Source organism: Momordica charantia, assembly GCF_013281855.1.
Source record: "Momordica charantia cultivar OHB3-1 chromosome 2 unlocalized genomic scaffold, Mcharantia_2.0 BLBB01000002.1, whole genome shotgun sequence".
Lineage (NCBI taxonomy): Eukaryota > Viridiplantae > Streptophyta > Magnoliopsida > Cucurbitales > Cucurbitaceae > Momordica > Momordica charantia.
This window is the reverse complement of record NW_028275160.1, coordinates 15,786,425-15,806,954: the sequence shown is the minus strand read 5'-3', so window position 1 is coordinate 15,806,954 and position 20,530 is coordinate 15,786,425. Positions and strand designations below refer to the sequence as shown.

At 33.5% G+C, this 20,530-nt stretch overlaps 1 long non-coding RNA gene and 1 pseudogene across 1 annotated transcript; both read right to left on the bottom strand.

The window, feature by feature from the left end:
- Positions 1-8,039: 8,039 nt before the first annotated feature.
- On the bottom strand, positions 8,040-9,867 carry LOC111024106 (GDSL esterase/lipase At5g03980-like; annotated as a pseudogene).
- Positions 9,868-12,261: 2,394 nt separating this feature from the next.
- LOC148212898 (uncharacterized) lies at positions 12,262-15,015 on the bottom strand. Its single transcript, XR_015789188.1, has 3 exons — positions 14,291-15,015; positions 14,162-14,199; positions 12,262-12,466 (listed from the first exon to the last, which is right to left on the bottom strand). It is a non-coding gene; the product is annotated as an uncharacterized LOC148212898 (long non-coding RNA).
- Positions 15,016-20,530: the final 5,515 nt, after the last annotated feature.

The following is a 20,530-nucleotide window of genomic DNA, read 5'->3' as shown; positions in this document are numbered from 1 at the left end:
CCAAACCGAAAAACCAAACCAAACCAAAAACCCAACATAACCAAGCCCAAGAGCAAAAGAAGCTCATCCCAACTTAAGACAAAACCAACCACACGGAGCCCGATAAATATAAATTTAATTAGAGTTCAATTTTTAAAAAATAAAAATCTCCTGAGTCGAGACTGACTAACCTGAGGGACTCGGGGCGCTACATGCTTTAATAAAGATAGTTTTAAAACTTGAAGCAGTAGAATATTCATCAACACAGCCTAAACCTCTTTTATCACCATAAGATTTGCCTATTTCAATTATTTTATCTAACCTTTGAGCCCCTATTGTCAACTTTTTAATGGACTCTTTTGCAATTTCAAGCTTTTTAATAGCAAGCATTTCTTTTTCTTTAAGGACATGCAAAAGATCATTCTTCTCACAAACATCAAGCTCAAAAAATTTAATTTTGTCAATACAAGAAACTTTCTCTTTTTCTAAAGATATATTGCTACTTTTCAAAATAACAATTTCACTTTTCAAACTAGCAATTTTATCTTTTAATTTCAAAGAAAGAGATTCATTTTTCTCATTTTTATTTCTCAAATCATTTAATTCAACTTTTAATTCACATGCTAAAGATTTGAGATCCTTATTTTCTTTTTCAAGAAATTTAATTTCAGCAATCAATGCAACTTTTTCCTCACAACAATCATCATGCAATACATAATCATTAGTAGCTCTATTTTTCAAGTATTTTCATCTATCAAAGATTTATTTTCTATGGATAATGCCTTATACTTATTTGATAATTTAACATATTTACAGCTAACTTTTTCTAAGTCATTTGCATATTCTCAAAAGCATCATCATATGAAGGGGATTTATGATTTACCTCATCTTCATTGCTTTCAAGATCGTTCTCATCATCCGAATGAGCCATCAAGCATAAAGCAGTTTCTTCATGTTTTTCCGTTTTGATTTCAAGAGATTTTTCTTGATTTGGAGAATTGTAATTCTCCTTCACATCAAATAAATCGTTAACAATACAAGGAGAATTTTCACCATTGTACATATTATCAAGAAAATTCCAAATATTATATGCATATGTAAAATGTGAAATTTTATCACATATATTTTTATCTAAAGCACAAAATATCATATTTATGGCTTGAGTATTAAAAGAAATCATTTCATCACTTAATTTTGATTTAGATATATCGTTTTTACAAACATACAAAATATCAAAATCAATAGACAACAAGAATGTTTTCATACGATGTCTCCAAATATCATATTTTCTACCATCAAAGAATGGAGACCTATAAATTCAATGACTTTCAAGAAAATCTAGAGTTGCCATAGCTCTAGCAAGTAAGTTTCTCAAATAATTTTTCAAAAATTCACAAGATACTTAATATCGAGATAAAGTTTGAAAAATAATTTATATAGAAGAGAGAAACCTCGCTTTGATACCACTTCTTGGATCGGTATGACAACTCGAGATGGGGGGGTGAATAGGGTTTAATTACAATTTATATACTTTTTACTACGGTGGGTCCAATTTAAACAATTATGTAAACTTTTTATAAATAAATAATTTTAACATAAATTAGAAATAAATTAGAAATAATATTTCAAACATCCTAATTAATTTCAATGTAAATATTGCACATAAACATGAATAACAAATTCTACAAATTAATTTCATGCAATTTATAATAAATAAAATTAATTGCAAAAATTAAATAGAAAAGAGTTAGAGAAAATGAGACATCGGAAATTTATAGTGGTTCGGCAACAATCGGTCTACTCTACTTCCCAAGCTCCTCTTGGGTGTTCAATTGAAGAACTTGACTCTTTCCACGACTTAGAGTCCAACCGGTATAATGTTCTTTTTCCGGGAGCAAGAACAAACCTGATCATTTCTACGGTTTATGATCAAACCGTTACAATGCTCTTTTCCGGGCTCAAGAGCAACCCTAACAATAGATTTGAATTTTGAGTACAATCTCACATAACCTGATACACAAATTTTTGCTAACAAATTTGTAAGAAAAAATCTTACAAATAAAAGCCCTCAAATTAGCTAAGAGAAAATAAAAATTACAAGCTCAATATCTCTCAAATATAAAATTTCTCTCAAAAGAAATTATAACAACATTGAAATTTTGGAGAGAAGAAACTTGAAGAGATTGGAGAGAAAAGTGGTATAGAAAATTGTTGTTGAAAATTTGAGAGAAGAAAGTGTTTAAATAGGAGGGAAAGAGTTGGAAAGAAATTTAAAATCGAAATTGAATTTGGGCCATTGGATTTTTAATCATTCAAAATCAAAAGGTTAAGATTTAATTGAATAAAATAATAATAATAATAAATATTAATTTTTTTCTCTGTCCGAGGGCTACTAGTTTTTTTTTTTATTTTTATGTCAGCGCGTGCCATGCCGCCTGACTCTATTTATTTATTTATTTTATTTTATTTTATTTTTTATTAAGTTACCTCCAACGGTAACTTCTAAATTTTTTTTTTCTAATCTTTTCTATTCTTTTCTTTTGCTTTCACTTTTCATTTGTTTCTTCTTTCTTTTTTTTTATTTCATTTTTAACACCATGCCACATGTCACCATTTTATTGGTTCAGTTAGTTGATTCAGCCGTCATGTCATCAATTTTTCCTTCCAACGTCTTTCGACCATAATTTCTTCATTTGAGCTCCGATTTGAGTGATCCAAAATCCGTTGAAATTGTCGTATTGAGCTCTACTCTGTGGACACTTTAAAATACTAAAATTACCAATAAAAAATATATATTATCAATAAATCATATAATATGATTGAAGCTGGTAATAAATTTTTGCTTTATAACAATGTTTCTTACACACCAAAAACAATTTATAATAAGTATGTTTGTTATCATCAAAGCATTAATTAATTAAATTTGAGATTAAGGGCCAACAAGCCAACAAAGGGGAAAGAAGTATATATAGGGGTAAAATGGTACTTTGACCTAGCTATAGTTACAGACGACTCGTGAAGGATTGACTTATTCATTATGGTTAAATCCATGGATGCACAATATTCTACGGTGCGAAGAGTGTAGTTTTGAATCTTTAGTGGAGTGACCCGCATTTAATGAATGTTGATTAATTTAATTAATGAGTTTAATTAATTAATTCATATGATCAAAGCTTCTAATCTGTAGGTCAATTAAATCTCCTAGCTCACAACGGATAAACTGAGGATCAAGATCTTGAAAGAATTTGAAATGTTTAAATTTAATAAGAGAATGTATATAACGTATATACCATTTTGCATGATGTATATATTGATTCGATATATAATTAATTTTGAATTAAATTCAATATGAATTGGATTGATATGAAAACTATAGGTTAAAATTAATGTGTATGAGATACACGTTAAAACTATAAGTTAGGATAGAAATACATTTAAATTTTACTCAAATATATGTTATTAATTAATAATTAGTTTTTTAAATAATTCATTATATTAATGATTTAATTAAATTAATAATTAATTGTTTATTTAATTAATTATTAATCAACCCACTCTGCTCCAAATTTGCAGGAGAATGGGCAAGTGATGAGGTGGGTAATTTCTCCCACCTCATCCATAAATTGCAGAACTGTTCTCTAATTTGGGTTGTTGTAAAAAACTATCTCATTGTCTCACAATTTCTGCAAGAAATTTCCTATTTCAAAAGATTGGTTCCCACAAAACCAGTTCTCATGCAAAGGATAGTGAGGAAGACCTTGTGGTGGTGTTGATTGGTTTACTGTAAAGAACAAGTTTTTCAAAGGTAACCACTTTTCTCAGTTTTTTTTCTTTTTAGTTTTCTATGTAACTGAATTCAATCAGTAAACTCGAGCAATGTGTTCACGCGCTTCTGTTAGGGATTCAATCCCTTCAATTGGTATCAGAGCAAGGTTGTTTCTTATGATTTAATCGTTTAATTGTACATATTTATTGGTGGGTTTTTTCTCTGCATTTGACGTATGGGTTTGCAAAATGGATGTTTATTGTTTTTGTCATTAAACTTACATTTTATGTTGATTTGATTAATGTAAGAGCTTGTTGTTTTGGGCGTTTAATTTCGTAAATCGAGTCAATAAATTAGTGTCGATCTATTTTGGTCCCTGGCAGTGGTTTTTGCCCACAAAATTTTGTAGAAATCGAGACATAGCATTGAAACGTTGTTCTATGGCATCTCAACGCTGCCCTTGGTGTTTGGGTGCAACTTCTGGGCCTTTGTAGCATTGAGACGTTGTCACAAGCGTCTCAACGCTGGTCCAACTGCCGTTCGCAATGCTGAATGCATCGTAGTGTCAAGACACTGTAACTAACGTCTCAACACTACCTAGTGGTGAATGTCGGGAGGTGACGTGTTCGAGTAGCAGCGAACACGATTTTTTTTTGTTTTAGGTTTTTTTCCTTCACTATTAAATTAAAATAATATTTAATTATATTAATTTAATTGTGTTTTTTTAGGATGCAAAAAATCGGTCCATTGTGTTATTTAATTAATTATGAATTATGAATGTATGTTTAATTGGTTATATGTTGCATGAGAGTATGCCATATAGTTTAAAATCTCATTATAGGTTAAGCATGATCATGTATGGTACATGTATAAATGTTATAAGGTATGATAGCATGATTTAAAATTTCATGGATAATTAATATAAGTTTTATGTTAATAAATGAAAATTGAAATGCATTAAGCATGACATTACTTTAGTGAATATAAATGTTATATTTATGAATGTCATGAATGTATGGTTATAAGTTTTTTCCATTAATTTATTAAGTTCAAAGGAAAGAAATTAAAACTTAAAATAAAAATTTGCATGTAAACATAGGGTATTAATTGAATTACTTTTGAAGGGTATTAAATTTAAGGGCAAAATATATTTTTGGTCCCTGAGGTTTGGGGTAGGTGTCTACTTGGTCCCTGAAGTTTCAAAATGAACAATTTTAGTCCCTGAGGTTTGAGGGGTGTCTAAGAAGTTTCAAAATGAATACTTTTGATCCTTGAGGTTTAAAGTAGGTGTCAACTTGGTCTATAAAGTTTTAAAATAAACACTTTTGGTCCTTAAAGTTTGAGAAATAATTTTAAATGGTCCGTAATTTTTTTTTACTGTTAATTAACCAATATTATAACGACGTGACAAATTGTAATTAAATTGTTGATTGTAGTTGTTAGATGTGACAAATTATATTGTATATTTATTATATACTGTTCTAGTTACATGAAATAACCTTGGAGGTTAGTTTATTGGATTTTAGTTAACACAGTTCTAAGAGAAACATCAATAACAACTTTATTGAATAATTTTTTGTTTTATATTTACAAATCATGAGTTTAGGGCATAAAACCGAACAAAACCAGCTATCTACAATAGACAGCCACCTTATATCCCCAACAAACTTTTGGGAAGGTATGAAATGTTAACAAGTATCAACAATGACTTCCCATCACAAGCAAGGTAGAAAAGCCACTAGAGGGACTCATAAGGAAGCAAAATGACAGTCAAGAGAAAAGTGCAACAGAGTCTTTCATTTAAATGGAGGGTCATTAAAAAGCTCCGGGAGGAGGGGTGACATGCTCTAATGCCTTAAGAGCGATCACAAGGCAGGCTACATGAGTAGATTCTCGCCCAAGGGAATCCAGGGCCGTGTTCGTAGCTTCTTTTGACTCAACAAGGTTAGACTTTGCCAAGGCTTGTCATTCCTCTACCTTGAGAAGTTTATCCTCAGCCTTAAAGTGTCGCGACTCTAGCAGTGTTATCCGAGCGTCGCAAGACAACGCTTTGGCTCGGGCCACCTCCAAATCTCTCATAAGCCCACTAATGCGAGATTCCTAAAGGGATGTAAATCCTGGAGTGGAAGCAGTAGAATACATTCTTGAATTTCTTTGAAATTTAAAACACAAAAAAAAAAAAATAGAAAACATGGAAAAATGTTGGATTTTACATTTGAAGATTCTTCTCCATGTAATTCCAATGAGACAATACCACTTCATCTTCCTCGCTATGTCTCTCGGTCGAGAATCCGGATTGTGGGATCCAATTGCAAGGAATTGAGAGAGTAAGAGAGTTGAGAGATTTTTAGCCTTTAACCTACCTTTAGGTTAAGTTACTATTATAGTTATAGAGACAGAAGATCCTAAAACCATTAGGATATCTTATCCTTTTGGATAAATGATATATTCTCTTTAATCTATGAGAAATTCTAAAGCTATCAGGATATCTTATTCTTTTTAATTAATAACAAACAAATTAATTAAATTAATTAACAATTAATTTAATTAATAATTATTAATCTAATTAATAGTTAATTAATTTAATAAATTTAATTAATAATTATTAATATAATTAATAATTAATTATAATTAATAATTAATTAATTTCAATCCAAATATTAAATAAATAAATAATTAATTAAGAATTAATTATTCAACTTTTAAGTAAATATCACATATTTAATTAAATCTATATATTTGAATCATATTCAAATTTCCATTTCTAGTTTTAATATGAATTCAATTCATATTAATTAGTTAGAATCATATACAAATATTTATCTAACAGCATATAATTTAATTATTGAAGTGCGCCCCACCGACAGTTTGACAACCCACAGGTACAAGCACTTGATCAAGATCTGCCACGTGATCGTCGTCGGCGATTTGGGAGGTCCACGTCATCTCCTACCTTCTAGTGGTCTGCAGCATGGTGCGGCTCTAGATTCTAGATGACGAACAACACGTCGTGCTTTAGCATTGTTGGTGGCTAGAGCAAGGTGAGAGGGGAAGAAGAATATATGAGAAAGCTTTTATGGTTTGATCATATATGGGAGGTAAATTGTATAGATTCCAAATCAATTTAAATGAAATTTGAATTATATTTTTAATATTCTTTTATTTTTCCATTTTTGTGTTTCTTTTTATTTTTTTATTAATCATAAATTACAATGAGCAATTGGGTAATTTTTTCATAGCTACCATCCTAAATAGGCCTCTATTATAACAAAAGTGTAAATTATAAAGATTTAACATCTTTGTATAATTAGGTTTTATAAATGGTTTATATGTGTACTTATCCCATTTTAAATATATTACGTAGTTTTCTGTGGGTTGTTTTAATATTTGTTCCTTTATTTAAATACATCATTTATGACATATTTACCTTATGATATCCTGCTTTTAAGTTTCTATTTATTAGTAAGTTTTTACAATAAATCTCCCACCATAACTCGTAAAGTAAAGCAGTATAAATATAAGCGCCATTGTCTTTTTTGTTTATATTTCCTCATTTTTAATAAAGAAAAATAAAATTGTATGACCCTCACACTCATGAATTCAACGGTGATCAAACAATATTTATATTTATATTTTGTAACACATTGGAAACTGAAACAAAAAACTTGTTTGGGTTATTTCCACAATTTCTATACAATTTTGAAAATGTTTACAAAAAAAATGAGAAACAAAAAACATAGTTAGTTGCAAAATGCTTAGGTTTGTTAAGAAACTCGGAAACGAGAAACAATAAACGGAGACGTTACGGAATGGACTTAAGAGAAGGGATGTGCGTATCTCAGGTATATTTAATTTCGATATTATCCACTTCGGGCAGCTTTATTTTTTATTTGGCCGTCCCTCACTTATAAATCCATCGTCTTGGCCTCAGGTGTATATAGTTTTAATTTATTTTAAAATATAAAAATAATAATTTCGATTTAGTTATATATAGATTGGATGCTGAAAAATCTCATAAAAAATATTTGGTTATAAGCGCAATTTTGTCAAAAGTAAAATGGCAGAAACTCCCATAAAAATATATGGAGAAGCCAAATCTGCTATATCTAATATTTTTGTCAAAAGTCTCTAATTTTTTACTCTGTAAAATGTTTCTAATGATAAATGTTCTCACAAACTCAGTTGAGAAAGAATATGTATACTATGGAGAAAGAATAAACATAATACTTGTCTATCTCGCTAAACAAATTAAAAGAAGAAAAATATATTAGAAAGCAATCTAAACAAAACAAATTTAAACTATGCAATGAAGCTTCGGGAGATGTTGTGAATGAGCCAATATGCCATGAATTTGTAAGCCTTTTGTGTCAAATGAATTCCATCCCAACTGATTGGTTCATCCGGATTTGGACAAACTGGTACTTCAGGAAGTCCACATATTTGCATTAAGCTGAAATCATAATCAGCTCCAATCCCACACAAGACTTTTGCAAAGATGTTTCATCGAACCCTATTAGAGACGGTTCCAATTTATTAGATATATAATATTTTCTACATAAATTAACATATAGTGTAAAGAGCACGATAAAGAAACGTACCTAGTAATGAAGCATGTCGTAAAACCCACAAGAGTGCATTATAATAATCACCATATATAATCTTTACATTTCGGTTCTCTTTTCTCAACGATCGAATAGCATGTTTAAGATGCTTATTGTGATAGTTTGCTAAGTCGTTCAAATCTTTCAAACAGTGAAGCTTGTCATAAGCGGTTGAATCCTTAGTTTGAAATCCAGTGAGATAGATTGGTAGGCAACCTATTGGAAAGTTTCCTGGAACAATAACTCGAGTAGCTCCATAACTTATGACTCTCTGCAAAACACACAATTGTGGAAAAGAAAAGCAATAAATTTACTTAGGAAGAAAGAAACAATACTTCACATCGAAAGGAAAAAAAAAAAGAATAATATACCGTGACAACTTCCTTTATAGTTTGAACAACTTGGGGCACCATGTCTTTAACTTCTTTAATAGTTTTGCCTTGGAATAGAGCATAATTGTAATCATTTCCTCCAATCTCATCGACCAAAAATAAGACATTCTTTAACTTTTTGGTGCAATCTTTGAGATGGACATGAAAGCAAGAGATTAATATAATAAAAAAAGAATTTCAACATGGAATAGATATACTCTGTTTAAATTAAATTGGATGAAGTATATACCAACCTCTTTGATGAGAACAAATAGTATTAAAATGAGTAGACATCCAATCAAGTTGTTTAGTTAGAGATGTGTTCGTGACGGGAGACCAGATCTTGTTTAGAGCAAGAACTTCAGAAGGTAAAGTCGTAGCGCCAGCCACTGCAAAGTTGACCCCATGAACCGTCGATGCCTCCTTGTTCAAATACGGGTAACAAAGGGAGTCTAGCCGCTAAAGCTGTAATTATTAGAACGATAAAGTTAATTGATTATTGTCGTTTAAGATATTGGCAAAATGAGATGTATCATCTCGGGACTCATATTTTTAGAAGGTTCAATATTAAAGATCCTATACAAAGATTAATAATAGAATAAAAGAAACAAATTTAACATTTAAGAAAAACATCGGATTAATTTATTACAAGAAGCAAACAATAGAGAATTCAAGAAAGGTTAAGTACATAACCAGAAGCAGACCTACATGAATAGAAAAAACGATAAAATAAAGAAAGATAAATTTTGAATTTTGAGTTTTGAATTTAAATTTTAAAAAGCCTCGTAAAATTGTCGATTATTGCACTCAACTAACTATAAGAGCTGTCAAAGAAGCATATGAACTTAAAATGTAGAAAGAGACTTTTCAGATAAAAAGAGGATTTGAGATCACGTACCGAATAGCAAGCCGTTAGAACAGCGACCAGTTGCGTTCTTGAAAAATGTTTCTCCATAGGGAAGGTGAGAAAATGGAGTCATCGGATTTTCGCGTATTAAGATTCCTGTATCAGATATGAAGTCATCGAGCTGATAGATTGCGTCGAACATACAAAGCTTGAGCGGACGAGCATTGGAGGCAAAGGAAAAAAGAAGAATGAAGAAGAGTAGAGGAGGGTGAGAGCGACGATTGATTGAGTTGAAACCGCCATTTATTCCTTGCAATAGAGCGTTGAGAGCAATGAATTTTTTTGATGGACTGGTATTGGTACTGCCTATTTATAGGAAATTGAGATACGAATTTCATAATCCACTAAGGAATTGGAATTTCAATTTTTAATTCCTTTTTGATTTACTGTTTGGTCTTAGAATTTGAATTCCTTCTAATTTATTACATTTTAAAAACACATATTAAAATTATGAATTTCTCTATCCTTAAAATAATAATATGTATTTCTCTATCCATAAAATAATTAAATTTCACAGCCATTTATGATTTCTGTTTTTGGATTTTTGGGATTTAATTTTTTGTTTTTAAAAAGCAAAAACTATATATGTTTGATTGGTTTTTGTTTAAAAAAAAACAGAAAATCAAATATGTCTGATAACCATTTTTTGTTTTATATTTTTAAAAAGCTAGAAAATTGGAAATACATATTAGAGAGAAAATTCTATATAGAGTAGAGATGACAATAGTGTGGGTGAGATCCACATCGTTCTTCGCTTCGGAAATCTAGAACCATGTTAAAGAATCGTTATTTTCGGAAGGGGATATACGCGGGAAAAATTACTGGTTTTGTAATTAATTTTAAGTATTTTTAGAATTTTATAAAAAGTGTAATAAATATGTATGAATTATTTTTAGAATTATTATTTATTATTGTAAATAATTAGTTTTAAAAAATATTTAATATTTTATTCACAATTTAGTAAATATGGTAATAAAAAAATATATTAATTATATTAAAAAAATAGAATCGGGACGAGTTTGGGACATGCATTTCCTATTCTTTGAGGAGAAACCCGACCCTAAGGAATTTATGTCATCCCTAGTCTACAGACACGAAATACTAGGTTAGACGGATGAAAATAAACTTTTTAAAGTGAAGTTTTGGAAAGAAAAAGAAAATTGGTGAACAAAATTTTAAAAAAAAAGTGACAAATTTTTTAGTAAAGAAAATTAAAGTTTAGAGGAAAAGATAGTTAATAAAAAAAGAAAGAAATTGACAAGAAAAAGAAAATTATAGTGAGAAAAAATTTAAATATAAAAAATGATTGGAAATATACTTTTTAGAGAAAATAAATAAATAAAAAGTAAGATAATTGAATGAAAAAATAAGTTATAACCTTGAGAGGAAAAATAGATTAAGAAGAAAAAAAAGTTTCAAAAATCGAAATTGCAGAGACAGAAAAAGTTGAAGAAAATATTAATTTTTTAAAAAGAGAAATGAGAGTGGTATGCTTCCGAAAAAAAATAAAGATACATGAACATGAAAATTTTGGAAAAAGATAAATAATAATGAAAATAAATTTTGTAAAGAGAAATTTAAGATGAAAAAAATTTTAGAGGGGGAAAGAGTTTTGTTAAAGATAAATATTGGAAAGAAAAAAGGTGGACTATTGCAATAAAAAAGATTATATTTTGAAAAATATAAATCAGTTTTTGAAAACTACTTTTTATTTTCCTTAACCTATATTTTATATTTTCATATGGACTTCACTTTTTTTCCCTAAGAAATTTTTCTGTTTTTGTCTTTAACTTTTCTTTCAGTAATATTTTTCTAAATCACTTTATTTATCTCTCTATAAATTATCTTCGAAAAGTTTATTTACCTCCTTCTAAACTTTGTATTTTCATGTTTCTATATTAGGGATGACAAAAATTTTCGTAGAGTTGGGTCCAAAAATAGGAAATGTATGTCCCGACCCCATCTCTGTTTCCATTTGTTAAATAATTAATATATATTTATTACACTTTTTTTATTCTTTAAATTCTAAAAATAATTAAAATCAATTATAAAACTGATAATTTTTCTCGAGGACATCTCTCAAACCGAATAACAGGGTGGAGATAGGGATTAAAAATTTTCACGAGCATGAGAATGAGGAGAGCATCCTTACTCGCACCCAAATCATTATCATTCTCTACTCTACATTGAATTTTCTCACTCTAATATGTGTTTTCAATCTTCTAACTTTTTAAAAACAGAAAACTAAAAATAGTTACCATGTTTTATATTTTTTAAAAACAAACAACAAAAAAATGGTTATCAAATATATATGGTTTTTCTTTTTTTTTAAATAGAAAATCAAAAACCAAAAACAGAAATGGTTATCAAACTGGTCGTAATTTTTTTTTTAAAATTGAATTGGTTACCAAACAACCTGTATTTTAGAAACTAAAACCAAAAAACCAAAAATAGAAAACGAAGTGGTCCTCAAAAAAGCCTGAGGGATTTGGTAACCAAGTTGAATTGATGAAAAGTGGAACTTGATTTTTTTTATATATCTTTGTTGCATAGGGAGTTGGCATGACGTATTTGGGGTTAAGTTTAATTAGTTGAGTAGTTAACGTGACCTAGAAGTGTGTGGGAAATTCTGGGGCGTTACAGTCAGCCCTAAAACATCCTTAAAAAAAAAAAAAGAACTTAACAACCCAATTTAATAATCTAACAACAGACTCAGTTACAAGTAAACAACTATAACTATCCTATCCTAATTGAAACTTAACAATGCAACGTTAAGTGGTCTCTCTAGTCAAGTCTCCTCCTCGCCATCACCATCTCAAGAGCTAGCTCGATACCTAAAAAACTGGAGGGGGAAAAAGAGGGATGAGTACAACCACAGTACTCAGTAAGCAGCCCTTATCTGAAGGGTCACGCACAAACAACATGCTTATCAAGGATACAACGTGTCATGCTTATCAAAGAATCAACACATCATGTTTATCATTAATCTCGAGCCTTAAATGAAAGAAACATATTTCAAGAAGCAGTTTATGTATAAGTTTAACTAAAAATATACCATACATGTCAAACTCAGCCTCACATCTTAACTCACTGGTGCTCTTTCTTGATTCCTCCAAGACTTACTCCTTCGAGTCGTACCGACCCTTAACCTCGCGTAGCTAAAGCATCGACACTTCTCTACGGTGCTCGGTGTTGGACCTTGACATTTATCCCTAAGGCCTCAACTTCTACTCAACGTATTGGTCCTTGGCCTCCAAGCAACTCCCAACCTATTACACTAGGTTAGTCCTCCAAGTCTCACTCCTCGAATCGTTTCGGCTCTTGCCATTTATCCCCAAGGCCCGACATTCATCTACAGAGGCTTGGCGTTCGACCTTGCCATTTATCCCCAAGGCTTTGAACTGTGCATCACATTATGTTAGTTCTCCAAGTCTAACTCCTCGAATCGTATCGGCCCCTGCCATTTATCCCCAAGGCCCGACACTCATCTATACAAGCTTGGCGTTCGACCTTGCCATTTATCCCCAAAGCCTTGAACTGTGCATCGACCCTTGACATTTATCCCCAAGGTATCGACGACTACTCAATGTATTGGTCTTTGACCGCCACTACATCAAGACCCAATACTAATTTAACAAAAAAATAAAATCACCGTGCCGACCCCCGACCCTTTGTACCCGGAGCCTCGACACTCATCTCTACCATGTTGGGGTATCGATCCCCGACCTTTGCACCTAGAGCCTCGATACCCAACTAGTGACGTGCAAGCCTTTTTGGCCCTGTTAGTTCTCCATTTACTTCATTACATCCCGAAACTCTCACCAGAGACCTACATGCTTTTCAGCCATGACCCATGCAGAAATTATCTCACAGCAATGGAACATACGTTATACACAAAACCTATGTCACTATCATCCAGACATGGCCATCCAACATCACGAGGACACCCTTCTCTCAACACTCGGCATGCTTTACATACCACAGTGCATATAATTCACAAAAAAGACGTAGCCGACATATATCCATATACGCATCCAACACTCTAAAAATTTCATAGTAATCAGAACACAACATAACCCATTCACTTCATTAAGGACCAAACCCTCACAAGAGTCCTACTACATACTTTTAGGCCATGACCCATACAGCACTCAACTCACAATAAAACCAGCATGCTTCCAAAACCAAAACATTAAGCTAAAAATGAAATGACAAGTCCAACATGCCTGCACAACACAACATATTTCTCCCACATTATTTCAGTATGCTTTTATGAACACAACCATACAACAATAAAACCATTCATAATCTATAATGCCTTCAGAAATACCACCAAGCATCAAATCCAACAATGCAAAGCAAATCAGTTATAAACAACCAGAACCAACATGATTTCATTCAAACTACCTAAAATCATTAGCCAATATTCACAAAGACACAATGAACTTACATATTAATAAATAATAAACACACCGAAAGCACCAAACAATTCATACATATTCAAACAACAAACATCCCCCAAGTAAGAACTACTTACACAAGGTCCTAATGCTCCTAAACTTCGTTGAAGGGCTCCTAAATCGAAAGAGACCAAACTTTGGGTTAGGATCCACCTCAAAAACACTTAACTTGAATTGAAACTAAGTTGAGGTGGTTCGTTACTTACTAACTCACCCTAAAACCTCATGGGTTAGGAGTGGGTCGACGCCGGGGATGTCCGGGCTCCCAAAACAAAAATCGATGGCCTTAGGCTTGCTGTCCAGATGCTGAAAACGTGGATAAAGGCAATCGATATTCGTTAGGGTGTGGATAAGTGCCGAATAGATGCCAAAAGTGGTGGGTATTGCAAATCGACTTCGTTTGGGTACGGGTCAACGTCGAAAGTCGCTGGAACGAAGGAATTACCACGAATTCGGGTTGAGCTTTACAGATCTGGCCATCGCGACACGGCTGCTGGCGTTGGGGTCACTCTACTTAGCCACGAGAGAAACGTCGAACTGGGCGTTTGTGGCCGTCGGAGCCGAAGCTTGCCAAGAACCCATCAAAACTGGGCTAGAAACACGCGTTGCCGCCATGACGACGAGGTCGCGCCGCCACACCGCTGCAAAAGCTGTCGGTTGCTTCTGCAACACGCCGAACGTCGTCGTGGAGAGCCCCCGTCAACTGCTACAGGTCGCGTGGGGAGGTCGCCGCCGCTATTGGGTTCAAACCCGCCAAATCTACTGTTGCTATGCAAGTGGTGATATTGCTCGCTTGCACCGTCGCCGGAAAGTGGCCGGAGGGGAAGATCCAGAAGGGAGGGGCGGCTAGGGTAAGAGGAAGGGGACATGAGAGATAGGTTAGGGTTTTGTTTTCCTTTTCCCTTTTCTTTACTTTATTTACTACCCTTGATTTAAAACCAAAAGCCTTATTTCTCAAATTTTAATGGGGCCCAACTAACTAAAAACAATGGCCCAAAGCAATAAGCCCCAAAAATGCACTTTAGGAAAACAAATAAACCCACGACAACCCGAAATACAATAGTTAATTTAAACTCCAAAACCGAAGAATAAAATCCAAAATGTAAAATGGAATAAAATCCAAAATGTAAAATTAAATTTTCCAAAACCTTGGATTTAAGATTTTAATTAAAACTCTTCTCAAAAGTTCGAAAACTTATTTATCTTAATTCAAAGAAATTAAACTTAATTCTAATTTACCCAAAATTAGAACTCTAAATTAGAAATCAACAGCTGAAGGGAAAATCCAATTGCACAATTTAAATCTAAACATAAAAATAACTCCAAAACTTGGGGCGTTACAGGCTGTCCAATGTAGTATTGGTCGAGAAGGCCAATGGAAAGTGGCGGATGTGTTTGGAATTAACCAACATGAACAAGGCTTGCCCGAATGATAGCTTTCCTCTGTCGTGGATCAACCAACTGGTAGATGCCGCGGCAAGGCATGAGCTATTGAAGTTTATGGACACTTATTCAAGGTATAACTAAATCAAGATGCATTTGGCGGATCAGGAGCACAGTTCCTTCATCACAGAGTAAGGGTTGTTCTGCTACAACGTCATGCCCTTCGGGTGAAGAACGCCGGAGCTACCTACCAAAGTTCTCATGCTTATTGGCCAACACATCATATTTGCTTGACAAGATGCAGACCCTTGTCATTAGCATAGGTCCACCTGTCATAGGCATTCCAACAAGCTCGGGATGCATCGGGTGTAGAAGATTGAGGATACTCCTCAGTCCAGATGGAGCTTAGATCATCTACCACGATAATTGCATTCAAGTTCGTTTTCCATTCGATGTAGTTTTCACCGTTAAGTTTTTTCGACAGAAAGTAACGCAATCACTAAACTAGACACGCTGAAAACAAACGAATTTATTTAAATTAGTCAATTGCACAAGCCTTAAAGTAATAATGCACCATTATAATTGAAAGTATTTTTTGAAACAATGCTTCAATGATTAAAAGCAACAGCTACCGCGAGGCAGTTAGCTACTCCTTCACTAAATTGAGACATTCTCAACTAATTATTTCACTAAAATAACCCTTGCTCCTATAACAATTAGTCATAATTTGTTTGGTTCAATAAATTATTAACTTAACAATTTCTAGTAGGTGTGACGTGCCATTTTCAGACACATAGGTCCTCTCCAACAAGCCCACCGTAGGGAAAGGCAATTTAGGTGAATAACGTAGGAACCCTATCCATTTATGAAGTTTGCCTTCACATTGATTCCATATATCGGACCCTCCGTAGGGTGGCTGCTTCAGTGCGACACGCAGGTCGTGTATGAAACCTCACGATGCAAATCAGTTGATGGTGTGTTGTCACACGTTTTTCTCACCCTAACTATAAATACTTTCTCTATTCACCTTGATATTGAACCATGCAAAAAAACTTCTGTAGAACGCTGCGCCTAGGGCGAGACGAGTCCGAGCATGAATCTCATGGTGTGAACTTCTATGGAGAACGTGAGGAAAAGAGTACATATGTACGACATATATCTTATATACTTGGTATATGATATATATATATATTATCCTCCCACTTAGCATTAAAAAAAAAACAGGGTTTATTACTTACGTAAATTTCGGCTAATTAATTTAATTATAGTGGCTTGTTTTACACTAATGACTAAGTTTATTAAACTCGTTAATAAACTATTGAAACTATTGCATGCTTAATAAATCGTTGGTTAATTCAATTTAGGTAGCAGGTCCGTTCCCAAGTAGGGGTGTTCCCTAAACAGTCAGCTTAAATACTTCAGCCTTAGACAAAACTTCACCGATTAGAGTTCCTTTATAAATAAGTTTTACCTTGTATTAAAGACTAAATTCTAACTATATAAAAAAACCTTAACATAAGGTCTACTTAATTTTAATACACTTTAAAAGTAATTCAATCAATACTACTCTTGTTTGCATGCAACTTTTTATTATGTTTGAATTTATTTCCTTTAAACTTATAAGTCTAATAAATGAATTAAAAAACTTATAACCATACATTCATGAGATTCGTAAATATAACATTTATATTCACTAGAGTAATGTCATACTCAATGCATTTCAATTTTCATTAAATTAACATAACACTTATATTAATTATGTATGAAATTTTAAATCATGCTATCATACCTTATACCATTTATACATATACAATGCATGATCATGCTTAACCTATAGTGTGATTTTAAACCATGCAACATATAACCAATTAAACATACATTCATAATTCATAATAATTAAATAGCACATTGAATCGGTTTTTGCCATCCTAAAAAACACAATTAAATTAATATAATCAAATATTATTTTAATTTAATAGAGAAGGAAAAAAAACCTAAAACAAAAAAGGAGTTCGCTACTACTCGAACACGACACCTCCCGGCGTTCACTACTAGGGCAGTGTTGAGACGCCAATGACAATGCCTATACACTGCGACTCATTTAGCATTGCTAACGACAGTTGGACCAGCATTGAGATGCTTGTAACAATGCCTCAATGCTACGAAGGCTTAGAAGCTGCACCCAAACACCAAGCGCAGTGTTGAGACGGCATAGAAAAACGTTTCAACGCTGTGCTTTCGAGTCTTCCTTCCTTCTTCGATTTCGACAAAATTTATGGGCGAAAACCGCTGCCATGAACCAAATGGAGCGATAGGGATTTATAGACTCGATTTACAAAATTAAACGCCCAAAACAAAGGGTCCTTACATTGATCAAATCAACAGAAAATGTAAGTTTAATGACAAAAACAATAAACATCTATTTTACAAACCCATACGTTAAATGCAGAGGAAAACCCACCAATAAATATGTACAATTAAAAGATTAAATCATAAGCAACATCCTGGCTCTGATACCAATTTAAGAGATTGAATCCCTAGTGGAAGCGCGTGAACGCATTGCTCAAATTTACAAATTGAATTCAGTTACACAGAAAACTAACAAAAAAAGAAACATTGAGAAAAGTGGTTACCTTTGAAAAACCTGTTATTCACAATAAACCAAATTGACACCACCACAAGGTCTACCTCAATATCCTGTGCACCAAACTGGTTTTGTGGGAGCATTTTTTGAAATTGGGAATTTCTTGCAGAGATTGTGAGACAGTGACAGAGTTTTTTCCACCAACCCAACTTGTAGAACAGTTTTGTAATTTATCGATGAGGGGGAAAAATTAGCCACTGCATCACTCGCCCACTTGTTCGGTTCCTTCACAACTAGGAAATAATAGTGCAAGTATACACTAATTTACTCATTGTAGTATATTAACAAGGTCGTCTCCTCAGGGAAATAGGTTATAAATTTGTTCAGTCACTTCGAAACGCCAAAGATTAAAAATAAAAGATGCTTTAATTTGTTTTGTTATATCTAAAAGGCTTAAAAAAAAAACAGATAAACGACAAATGAGATTTCAGTTCACACTCAGGAGCATCCACCCAGAAAACACAGAAATGATGCGAGGCTATGATTTGATGATAAATCGAGGGAGGGGGATTTCACTTGCTGCTTTTCTCCAAGTTAGCTATCTAAAAAATACTCTAAGACACTGATTACCCAAAGTTTCACGGCTTTCTCCCGAGATACCCAACACATGCTTTAACCCAACTCCCGCCGTGATTAAAACAAGCATTCCAATCAATCTATTGGCGCAATAGGGTGAATCCCATCTTTGAGTATTCACCTTCCCACTTTACGAATAGGAAACTATAGGTAATAGAAGTAAATCCAGTCAACAAGGACTCTCCCGAGCCTCAAGTGAGCTAACACACTAAACAAGTTGGCCACACGAGTTAATTAGATGGAAAATAATAACACTTATATTAAATCAGTTTTTAAAGTTCTAAAACATAGTAAACATGAATATTACAGCAAGCTTGAGACCCAACCCCCCCCCCCCCCCCCCCCCCCCCCCCCCCCCCCGAAAGTGGGGGTTTAGTTCATAATGAGAAAGAGAAAAGAAATGGAAAAGACATAAGAAGATTTCATCGTTGATTGAGCAGATAGAGAATAAGAAGTTTCCTCAGGTGTACAGTGCAACCAACAAGCAAGACAGAACAATCTCCAGCTCCTTCTTCGATAAAAACAACTCATGTCAACAGGGGAATGTTCCCTGAAATCAATGCTACCAAACAATGAATCAAAATGTCCCTCTCTCCTTTGCAGCTAGGGCACCTTTTCCTTATATACCAGGTCCTTAAAATTTATGGCACCTCTTGGAGGTTGTACAGACGCGGTAATAATTTAACGTCATCGAGTTACTGCACTGTCATACGTGCTGGGGCATCCAGATGACTATAGGCTCTAGCATTGGCGCTTCTTCTATAGCGCTCCAGTATAATTCCTATGACCTTGGCAACACTCCTCTTGACCATAGCTAAATTCTACCATTCTTGCAGAAACCATCCATAATTTAGCATAAAGCATTAAAATAGAGGAATTTAAGAATTATAATAGCTCGGGGGCCCACTCAATAAATTCTCACATTTTTCTTGGTTTATTGATATGGATCCTCACATTTCCGCACACAAAATGTCCTAAATATCAAATAACACACTCTCTTAGTGAGAGTTATCACACCCCCAAACTTAAAACCTTCTTGTCCTCAAGCAAGATTACTCTACAGCCCTAGAAAATGATAATGTTTGCATCTAAAACGAACGCCTCTTGCATCCACTCTACTTTATGCTTTCGCACCTACTGCTAGCTCATATCTAAGAATATGACTCTATTTTCTAGCAGCATCCTCAAGAGAGCAACCAAACCCTTTCTCCAACACTAGCCAAGACTTCTTTCCTACAACACTAACATTCGCCTGCTTTCCTCCTCAAAGACTTCAATTCACCTAACACTGCACTTTTCAACTACCTTTCATTTACCAAAGCTCTGCCTTCCTATTTCCTCCTGGCTACTGACTATGGGCTACTAGCCCTTCCTTGACCAGCAGCCTGCTTATATTCAAATTTTTTTTTAGGTGGCTGAATTACAGGCCTATATACATAGTCTTACAATTAAAGTCTATCCTTATGAATATCTAAATGAATGCACACCCCCAAACTTAGAAGAAAGCATTGTCCCCAATGCGACATGTGACACAGCAACATAACCTCAAACTTAGAACTAAAGGTACATGTGATATAGAAGGGGAAAGCTTAGTGAAAGAAGATCAATGTGACGCTAGGGACATAGGGAGGGGTTGAATCTGTAAAGGAAAATAGATGGTGAGAAATAGCTAAGCAAGGGCTCGCTTAGAGGGGCCATTGGGAAGGTTAGTACTAGGGTCTCTCTATCTCTAACTTGTACTTACAGGCTAATGTTAGGGCATTCGAACTAAGGTAAAGGCTAAAACAGAGTAAAGGCTCTTGCCACTCGCAAGCGAATGTTGCTAACCCAAAACTAGAGGGAA